Source organism: Acromyrmex echinatior, chromosome 10 (genome assembly GCF_024713525.1).
Source record: "Acromyrmex echinatior isolate Ae372 chromosome 10, ASM2471352v2, whole genome shotgun sequence".
Classification (NCBI taxonomy): domain Eukaryota; kingdom Metazoa; phylum Arthropoda; class Insecta; order Hymenoptera; family Formicidae; genus Acromyrmex; species Acromyrmex echinatior.
The window spans coordinates 7,071,028-7,078,715 of record NC_141861.1 but is presented as its reverse complement, the minus strand read 5'-3'; the positions used below and the strand labels follow the sequence as shown (position 1 = coordinate 7,078,715).

Genomic DNA, 7,688 nt, shown 5'->3' with positions numbered 1-7,688 from the left:
TTTTCGTTATTATTTCATTAATAACAGGTATACAAATAAATGTGAATAGAGGGAATTTTCTAAAAAGCAGTACACATTATATATATGTATGTATATAAATATTGCTTTTCTGCACCAACTTATATAAAACTTAATCCTGAATGAATATTTGGAAATAGGATCGATAGGAAAATCAATAAAACATTATTTGTTTGTCACTCTGTAACAAACGCTCTTCCATACATATGTTATGATATTCATATAGATAACAATTTCATTTATTGTAATTATTATTTTATATAAACTTTATATTTTTTAATTTTATGTATTTTATATATTTAAAAAAAATGAATATTTTATTCTCTTTTATTTTTATTTGCAAGTGTTATTAAGATGTATTACTTTAATATTGTATAAAACATATTAAAAAACGACTATTGAAAAAATCTATTTCTTTATTATATTTCTGAGCTTGAATTACTTAGTATCAAACCGAGCTTGAGTTACTTAGTATCGAAGTGTTCACATTAACGTACAAATTTACAATTAGTAAACAAAAAAATTGAATAATCTTCCTGAGTTAAATAGTTTTACTCTATTCTTATAGTTAAATTAACGAGATAGTAAGAGCACTGGCGACATATAGGAATAATAAGAAATAACTCAAACTGGGTATAACATAATATTATATAAATTTAACAGTGCAATATATTCAATAAGAAGGTATCCAGGATTAAGTTTATCCTAATCTGTTTTAATCTATCCATTTTAAGGCAACAGATGTACGGAATGCTATACGTATATTTATCAAATTATTGATTGTTATTAAATTTATGCATATGTGCATTTATTTTATATGGTATACTAATCAAATTACCATACATCCATTACCTCAATAAAACAATTAATTCATCGCTCACCGACCCGACGCGCAACAGTGGAGTTATATCTGCAACGTCGCTACGATGATTCTGTAACAAAAAAGTTAAAATCCAAATTAAAACATGGTAAGAAAATAAACATTATTTTAAAAAATAATTACTATATAAACGCATGTAGCTTTTTATGAAAAATAATCATGTAATTTTAAAAACATAATTTTCATAGGATTTTTTATTCATCATTTAATTAAATATTTATAAAAATAATTATACATTCTCTGAAGAAGACTTAAACAAGAGTAAAAAATTTTCAATTTTTAAGTAATTCCTCTTTTTTCTAATTATTTTTAAATTAATTATAAAATAAAATTATTTAAGAACAAGCAAAAAAAATGATAAATACATAAGTAAAAAATAATATTTACCGCAAGGTTGCTCCACCGATGCCCGATGTCCTTCCAGAATCTCCTCCTCCTCTCAGAATTGGGTTGACATCCTCTCGCACAGGACACTCGCGTAAAACACTCGCGAATAGTACACTATAAACGCGCGCGGACTATTCATTTATAAAGTCTTTCGCGCGACACTGCGGCACTCCACGTTTACAAAACCCATGACAGAATTGCTATTTCGATCGGTGGAATTAACACCACAAGTCGACGAGTACTTGCAAAACACACGGTAAACGCCAAACAAGGGTTAAGCCCCACACGAAAGAAGACGAAATCGATCGTATCGAGTCCGTCACCTCTGGTTTACGCCTTACATCATATTTAACATTGACTCAATCATACGCCCTAACTGCTAGTTCTAGTGGGACACAAGTGGTGCTGTACCACGAGCGATGCCAAGAGACTGGTAGACGTGACAAGCTCCTCTAATAAGAGTAAAGTTGGTACCATCGCCGATTGTCTAACAATCTAGACAATTCAAGAAATGGATTCCAACCCCTCGTCACGAGCTAGCCTTTTACAAGACTACTAGAGCTAGGCTCTGACTAAGTCATATTAAATGCGAGAATCATTTAGATGCTGATAGATAAACGCAGAGAAATGAGCGCCCTGACCAGAGTTATACAACTCCTTTTTGAGCGACCCACCAGGGCGGAATTCTGTAACTCGTTATGCAATCGTTATGTGCTCATAACAACTGCATAATCCGGCTTACAGAATACAGGCCCAGAGACGAATCCAAGCCAATCGATTGTTTCTTACCGCTAAGGGCCGAACCGTTTGTCAGCAGACAGAGCGTGTTCCTCAATCAGCCGACAGCAACACGTAGTTGCTAACCGCGCGAACACAGCACCATGACGAAGTGAGTGACATTACGCGGCCGGCATCACCTCGTGCCCGGGCACTTGGCGTGAGAGCATTGCAGTGACCGTGACCACTTAAGCAACGTCCCAATGAGAGTTCCGCTTTCCTGTCGAAACATCGAAGATGTAATTTCATCGTCGAACTAGAATGCCATTCGAATGGGTTTTGTTCAAAAGTCCATTAGTCCGATAACTTTGACGGCACTCCCGAAGCAAACGCGCGACGCGACGAACCGGCTGCGGTTCGTTCACTTTCAATTAAATCGGCGGACGAGGGTACGTTAGCTTCCCCGTTGGATTTTTATACGAAGAGAATGATTTTACTCAACATCTAAAAATTTATCTAGATATAGCATTTGGATAAATCTGAAAATTTTTAGAAACTTGAGAAAAACCGTTCTTTTCGTGTAAATATCCTATGGGTACTGAGCCCTCTCACCACGTCAAGGTGTACCCAGAGAGGGAAAATATCATCTGAAAAATGTAATATACAGCTATTATTTATATTATTATGCAATTATCAGCTGACTTGTAGAAATGGTATATCAAATACATACACGTCAATTTGTCACCATTGCGAAATAAATTCAGAGTTTATAAAAGGACTGAATCTCTTATTATGATGTCTGTAAGAATAATTAGAGTCAATGGAATAGACTAGAGATTAATAAAAAAGAGGAATATTTATTTTACTACCGACAACAGTTTGAAAGTTACATTCAATTTTTTATCATATCACGAAAAATGTAATTCATAAAACTCAAAATTAATTAAATTATTAATTACACAAATTATATTAATTATTAAAATAGGAATAACATAAATTACATTATTTGCATGAAATTATTAACGTAGCTTTTTTTATGATTCGTGTGATACCGTTCGAAGAATAATCGAAAATTATACTCAAGCAAGATAAAAATGTTACACCACAATGTTACACAACCAAACAAAAATAATTATTGTCCATATATTATCGCGAAATAATAATAAAAATTCTGATTTACATCGCGTTTTGATTCCAAATAATTGACCCGTATGAAATATTTATTCCGTGATACACGATTGTCATCTCAATCCCTTTATAAATAATTAAAATTTAATGTACACCAATTAGTAGTCGTATACTGAGTAATCGTATTCATAAAATACGTTTCGTATTTATTGATCGTATTATATTTGACATTATTCGCGATAAGATTTCAAAAAGTAATGCGAAGAAGAACGGCACGCGACACGACTACCTGCCTGTACAAGCTTTGTTAAGAGAATGAGTGATAAACTACGTACAAATGTGACGCGCCGCCCGACTTTCATCCCCCCTTCCACATCAAAGCAAACCAAGGTCGCGCGCCGATCATTTAATTGTCGAAATATTAACGCATATTACAAAGTGAATAAAATAATCTATTCGAAATATCTGTTCCGTGATACGATTATCATCTCGATCCTTTTATAAATAATTAAAATTTAATGTGTCAATTAGTAGTCGTATATTGAGTAATCGTATTCATAAAATACGTTTCGTATTTATTAATCGTATTATAGTTGGCATTATTCGCGATAAGATTTCAAAAAGTAATGCGAAGAAGAACGGCACGCGACACGACTACCTGCCTATACAAGCTTTGTTAAGGGAATGACTGAATGATAAACTACGTATAAATGTGACGCGGCGCCTGACTTTCATCCCCCCTTCCACATCAAAGCAAACCAAGGTCGCGCGCCGATCATTTAATTGTCGAAATATTAACGCATATTACAAAGTGAATAAAATAATCTATTCGAAATGTCTGTTCCGTGATACGATTGTCATCTCAATCCCTTTATAAATAATTAAAATTTAATGTACACCAATTAGTAGTCGTATACTGAGTAATCGTATTCATAAAATACGTTTCGTATTTATTGATCGTATTATATTTGACATTATTCGCGATAAGATTTCAAAAAGTAATGCGAAGAAGAACGGCACGCGACACGACTACCTGCCTGTACAAGCTTTGTTAAGGGAATGAGTGATAAACTACGTACAATGTGACGCGCCGCCCGACTTTCATCCCCCCTTCCACATCAAAGCAAACCAAGGTCGCGCGCCGATCATTTAACTGTCGAAATATTAACGTCGAAATATTACAAAATGAATAAAATAATCTATTTGTTACATTTTTAATATTCTTTGATGTAGACTTTATTGCACACGATTTTTGCTTTATTTCTTAGATTCATTACGCATATATGCAGTTTATGAGTATCTTAGTTTAATTTTGTTATAATAAGTGATTATTAGTTTGTAATAATCCAGGAAAAAATATTATATGTATATATATATATATATATATATATATATATATATATATATATATGGAGATATATATTTTGTATATATAATTATAATGTAATTATATATGAAACATTTTTCCCGGGAACTTTATGTTACAAAATCCGAGCAATGTACATAGTATTTTTAATAAAAGATTGATGCCTTGCTGTTTTTTTTGTTATTTCTGAATTACTAAATTCTGTTAATCGCGTCAATCTTATTCTAAAAATAAAAGAATTATTATAAAAGAATTATAGTATTCATTATTTTAAATAACTATACTTCTAACTTATTTCTTATTTAATATTTTAAATAAGTTTTCAAAAATTATTTTATATTTTTTTATTTTTACAATTAAATAAAGATTAATATTATGCCATACATCCTTTAAATGAAGAAACGCAAAAATTTTAAATTATGAAACAATTTCGACTAAATAGAGTATGTATAAATAGCATGCACATACATTAAGAGATATATAATTTAAATATAATTTACCTGTTACTTTTCCTGCATAAAAAATGCGAAGTAAGACGAACATGACAAAATTATACAATTCAAAGTAACAAAAAGCCACAATTTACAATATAATTACAAATATTTAACAATAAGAATTTCATTTTTGTATAGAATGTGAGAACACATGAAATGTCTAAGATATTCATGAATTGTGTAATGAAGAAATATATGTGCATATCTAAGAAATAAAGCAAAAATCATATAATATAACTTAAATATTTATCGAAGAATATTAAATCGATATAAGAAATTGTTTCATTCCGCGATGAAAAATACTAATTTATAAATTATTCTTTTTTTCTTAATATAAAGACAAGTTTTCTATATACTAATATACAGGGCTTAGTCGCATTTAAAATAAAATTATTTAAAATATATACTTTTGATAAAACAAATAAAAGGATTATTTAGTATTTATTATTTTAAGTAACTTCTTCCGATCTACTTCTTAAATAATATTTTAAATAAGTTTTCGAAACTTATTTTATACTTTTTAAATAAGTTGTATCAGTCAGGGGATCGGTCGTATTTAAAACAATTTTATTTAAAATATGTATTTTATAAATAAAGATAATAAAGCAGTTATTTAATGTATTTATTATTTAAAAAACTTTTTCTGACTTATTCCTTATTTAATACTTCAAATAAGTTTTTGGAATCTAAAATACAACATACGTAGTTTCGTATTATCTGATATAGTATTTGTCACAAATATGTTTCAAAGAGTCGTATTCATAATCGTGATTCAATTTGAGATTCGATTTGAGCTAGGTTTGAATCAATCTTTCATTTGAAAAACGCTTTTCAAACCACGATTTAATAAATCTGATTGGTTCAATCTTTAGTTCAAACCTAGCTCGCTTGATGAGAATCAATCGTGGATCGATCTACGACTATGAATACGGATCAAAAAGAATTATGTGAAAAAGAGCGGCACAATTACCTGCTTACACGAACGTCAATAAATGAATGACTAAGCAGTGAGTGATAACTGTGCGTGAACTACAAAAACATGACGTGTTCGGTGCCGCTCGCCCGACCTACCACATCAAAACAATCCCAAGGCCATAGGCTGTGCTTTAATCGTCTAATCATCGAAATATTAACGCATATTACGAAAAAATAATCTATTCGCTATACCATATTCTTTATATTTTCCGAGAGATGAATAGACTTTATTTCTTCGTTACGCATTCACACAACTCATTTATATCTTAGATATTTTAAATAGTGTTACAATGTATGCAATATTTTTAACAAAAGATAGACGTATTGTGGCCTTTTGTTACTTTTGAATCGTTTAATTCTGCAGTCATTTACGACATTTATCTTATTTCGCTTTCTTAATCCGCACTATTCCTTCACAGAAAAAAATTTTTATTTCAATTAGTTTATTTCAATTAGTATGATATTTTAAGTTATGCTATTAGTAGTTAATATTCAACAAATTTCGTATATTGCATTGTGAATTAAACTCTCACTGAATTTAACTCTCACCGTGTATACGTTTTTTTAGTATCCGTTAAGTGTATACGAGGGTCATTCATATCCGCCGTACTTTTTTTAATAGATTGAGTGGTTCAAAAAATATTAAAAAATTCATGTAGATTCCTTAACTGTTTTAGATAAAAGATTTGTACATAATTTAATAAATCTATTTGTTTAAATATTTTATTTTTAAAATGTAAATACAAATGTATGGTAGTGATCGGTTCAAAAATGTATAACTTTTAATCAAATCAATGAAATCTAATTATTAAAAAAGGAAAGTAAAGTTTAAAGTTCATATTTTAATAAAAAAAAATACATGCTAACAAATCTTTTAAATTTAAATGCTTAAGTTTGGGATATAAAACTTACAATTTTGAAACTTATAAAAATAGTCAAAAAAATACAAAAAAATTATTTCTTATTTATACGATAAATGAATTTATTTATACGATAAAAAAACAAATGAATATTGACCAGTATTCATAGTCAGATATTATATTCATTAAGAAGTTACGAAACCAATCAGAGGGCTGTATTAGTGTCTTAAGATATTACTTAGGGCTACCGCACTTTCCGCATACCTTCCATAACAGTAACCATGAGACGTACCGTAAGAATTAGCCAATCACAGTCGAGTATTCTTTTGAACTCTTAATTCTGATTGACCTTAAGACGGACTTGAAATAAGAACGGACTACGAATACTAGAGTCTCACAGGAAGAGAATGGCAAATTGCATCACATAACCCGTCTCCTCTGATTGGACATGGACATTCACGTGATGCAATTTATCACTCTCCCCTTATGAGGCTCTAATGAATATTTTCTAATACCATTATTGTGTAGTTGCGGATCATCCACTTCTTCAGAGGACAGTATGCAGGGGCATTTTGTGATTACAGAAAAAAGGTCTTCATGTCCTCTCTCAGATTTCTCTCTAGTTGCCGCTTCCACTGCTTGACGCTTGCATGTGAATGCACCTTAAAGGTTGCAGAATGAAATGAGGTCTATTAGCGTTGCATACACTTTTTGTATTCAGCATCTTTGCTTTCTCTCTTTTCAACGTTCAAATATTTATCTTATTTTAAACGCAAAAATATTTGAGGATTTCAAGCAACGCGAACAGACCAATAGATCGCACCTCGCTTATATCGAGAAGTATCGATAGAAATCGATATCCA

The 7,688-nt window shown here is 30.7% G+C and overlaps 1 long non-coding RNA gene across 1 annotated transcript; it reads right to left on the bottom strand.

Moving 5' to 3' along the window:
• On the bottom strand, positions 1 to 3,717 carry LOC147908251 (uncharacterized). Its single transcript, XR_015546413.1, has 2 exons — positions 1,286 to 3,717; positions 1 to 950 (listed from the first exon to the last, which is right to left on the bottom strand). It is a non-coding gene; the product is annotated as an uncharacterized LOC147908251 (long non-coding RNA).
• Positions 3,718 to 7,688: the final 3,971 nt, after the last annotated feature.